Here is a 3768-nt window from a genome sequence, read left to right on the forward strand (position 1 = left end):
ATTTTCTTTGCAAAAACGACATCAAAAGAACTATCAATATATTACATTAGCCTATTTTATTACTTTGACATCAAAGAAAGAGTACATTGAATACTATATTGCAAATATAATCTACAAGCTTTATTTGCTTTGCGTCGAACCCGATGGAGTTGACGCCAAATGTTTAAGGAGAGCAATTAAGTGTCAACATGGTAAAAGACACTATCCCTCGATTTGAATGGCATTTTATGCTAATGAGTTTTATCTCAGTCTTTGTCGAGAGCATCCAAGAGGATGAATTCTCAAAATAAACCACAGGTGCGGACGACATCAAAAGGGATGCAGCACAATGTGGAACTTTTTCTTAGCAGCGAACTGGGACATAGTCCAAAGAGGAGTGTCAAACTCTTAGGACACGAGCAGAGGAGCGACTTCCACCACAATCAAACCACACCCCTATCAGAAGGCATGTGGGTTTTTCTTAGTTTATCAATTTTGGTTTCACATCCGGAAAATTTCGAGTTCACCGGAAGCAACTTTCAAATCTGAGTGACAATGCACCAAGAGCTTTGGAATTTATGTCCGTGTAAGTTCTTAATTATGGGTGTGAAGTGCACCACATTCATGACTAAGAGGTTGCAAGCCTCTTTTTCATACTCGACTTACTTGTCACTCCTCTAGAACCAAAGGTTATCTCGCATAATGGATTTCCTTTTCAACCGATCGAGTCGAACTACAAACAGCCTGATTCCTTAAGTTGAGGGGATATGTAGGTGAGCTCAATGTCGAAAACTCGGCTGTATTCCAACATCCGCTCTTAAATCCTATTCTAGAGTATTCCGATCTCTTCATAATTCGATATCGGGATGACTGATGAATTCTTTCATAATCGTGCGTCAAATCAAGCTTATCGAACTACAAGTGGCATGAATTCTCATATAGCCTGAGATATGTAAGAAACCCATTTCCGGGGTTCGGCCGTAACTCCTAAAGTCCGTACCAAATCCTTTTTTCAAAAAAAAAAGAAGATGAAGATGTGGTCGGTCAAAATTGGATTAGTCAAATTCATTTTACTCGAATTTATTGTATCAATTCAAGTAAAATGAGGGACAGTTGTTGACACCTAATTTTGACCCTCCCCGATAACAATTAATCTCGAGCTTCTTAATTTTCAAATGATTTAAAGTAATTAATTTTAGAAATCTCGAAAAAAAATATAAAATAAAATAAAATATATATATATATATATATAATAGAATAATTTGCAAGTTGTTTTGAATAGTTTGTCACTTGTTATAATTTTCAAATAATAATATGTCCTTTATACAATTATGTATATAATTAGTGTATTTTATAAATATTGGAAAATCGTCTCAAAAAGATTTTGTTTAATTAGATATTTGGTTAGTTTGTTTAGTTATCTAATAGTTTACAATTTTGAGTTAATTAGTTAGTTTATAATTAAGTTAATTATTATATAATTATGTGTCTAATTAGTATATTTTATAAATATTTGAAAATCATATCAAAAGATTTTTATTTCTTTTAGCTAAGTGTTTTACTAACTTAGTTTAAGTTAAATCATAATTACGATTTTGAATTGATTAGTTCATGTTTAAATTAATTATATTATTATCAAATTAATTACTTTATTTCGTTAAGATTGAGAAGCTCCTAAATTAATTATATTAATTCATCTTATTTGAAATTTAGCCAAATTCACTACATAACATTCAATTTTGGGCTAATGTTGTAATACACTTGGCTATGTTTATTACAAACATATCCATTTTCTAACCTCAATTTAAACCCATCCAAAGACCAAATTTGGGCCTTTTACTAGTCTGTCAGCAGCCCACACGACCCACTCCAACTTCCCCTCAATACCCAGCCCATTAACAATACAATACATACATACACTAACCAAATTTCCCAGTCCAGCCCATTCCCCTGACCCGACCCGTCCACTTTTCTATTCTCAAAAGGAACCCAACAACGTTTATTTCAACGTTAACAAGAGAACCCAGCAGCGCGTCAAGCAGAAGCAGAAAACGACCCCAACGATAGCGACGAAGACGAGAAACAGTACAGCAATCCAAGACGTACACTGTGAATTTTGGCTTCTTCCTCAACGTCTCTCTCCGCATTAATGTCGCAGCAGCACGCGGTTGACCCCTTTCCTCTTTCAGAATGGGCCGAAAATCTCGAGAAAATGGTGTTTGTCCAAATTAGTGAAATGTTTTGAATTTTGAAATGGTTCTTGAATTCAATTTTCACCCTTTTCCCCCCCTAATTTCGAACCCTAGTTCTTTTCTATATAATTGTTTTGTTGTTCACTGTATTGGGGGGGAAGAATTTTGGAAGATTTTTTTTTAGTTGAAAATTTGGAGGCAAGAAAAAGCAAAAGATACATAGATTTTTTAAAAAACAAAAAACTTAAGAAATCAAGTGTTATAGAGTTTATTCAAGCGTCGATCTCTTTTTCGGAGACATTCTTGCTGCTCGTCGGAGCTCTCGGAGTTTGTGTGTGGTGTTGGAAGAAGCTCGTTGTCTCCTTCGCTCGTTTCTTGTCCCATTTGCTGCCCCGAAACAGGTGAAGCTCCTTTCTAATTTTTGAATCGTTTGATTGATACTATGTTTTGATGAACTGAAACGGCTTGTTGATTCTTCTTCTTCTTTCTCGATTGACTATGTTCCTTTGATTTTTGCTGATAGTTTGATGAGAGCCTGTTTAGTTCCGAATGTCTGGTTCCGTCCATGAAGTAGTTTGAGTGTTAGATTTTGATCTTTCAGAATTGGTCATTCGAGAATATGATCTAAGCATGTATATGTGGGCTGTGGGTATAATGAAACTGTTTTCTAGCCTAAAAAAACGTTCCCGTTCTTGTCTTTTTTTTTCTGTCTTTCATAGCTGCATTTCATCTAGCTTTCCAACTGTTCTGCTCGTCTTAGTCTCTCTCTAGTCATAGTGAGTCCGTAATAATCCTTAGTATTTGATGCCATGTTCGTCGTTCCTTCGCCTAAAAGTTGAGCGAGTGAGTTAGGTGTCAACATTTCGAGGTGTATGTTGTATTTGCTGCTGTTTTGAGTTTTTGCGGTATACTCTTTATCTCTTGGTCTGATCCCTTTTGTGAAGTTACGTTCATATCCCAATCTATTTAGATTGGTGTTCAGTATAAATTATAGATAGTTTCAATTTGGTCCATGGTAAAAAATGGCTTTGCTGAATAACATATTACCGGTCCTTTTCTTTATTTTTATTTTTTTTAGTTTACTTAGTTTGTTCTGGTTCCGTCTTGCAAAATTGAACTATTTGGTAGTCGAAACTATTTTAAAGGGGAAAAATAAAATGTTGAAATACTATCTAAGTGAAATGTTTTGTAAGCTTATTCATTCACTTATTTATTTTTTAAGTCAAGTAAAGATGAAAAAACTAGATTAAGTGATTAATTCAAAATGGGTGTCTTTCGGGGATTTGAAATTTTCGACCTTAAGATTAGCGGAAAATGTTAACAAGCACACGAACACAATAAGAATAAAGAGGGAGAGAGACGCGGGCCCAAGTTTGGTTTTTTTCTGTTCGCCTGAACCAACACTTGGGCCTAGTTCGGATTTGGGATTCTTAGCCCACTTCAACCTGTCCTAAACTAACATAGATGCTAATTTTTCTTTGAGCTTTTGGTCCCAATTTCACCTATCCTAAAACTAGCAGAATAATACTAAAAGATAGGCCTTTGGCCCAATTACAACACAAATACAAAACTTGGACTTTTGGCCCATTTCTGCCAC

Source organism: Solanum verrucosum, unplaced genomic scaffold, assembly GCF_900185275.1.
Source record: "Solanum verrucosum unplaced genomic scaffold, falcon-dt-bn FXZP01000060.1, whole genome shotgun sequence".
Classification (NCBI taxonomy): domain Eukaryota; kingdom Viridiplantae; phylum Streptophyta; class Magnoliopsida; order Solanales; family Solanaceae; genus Solanum; species Solanum verrucosum.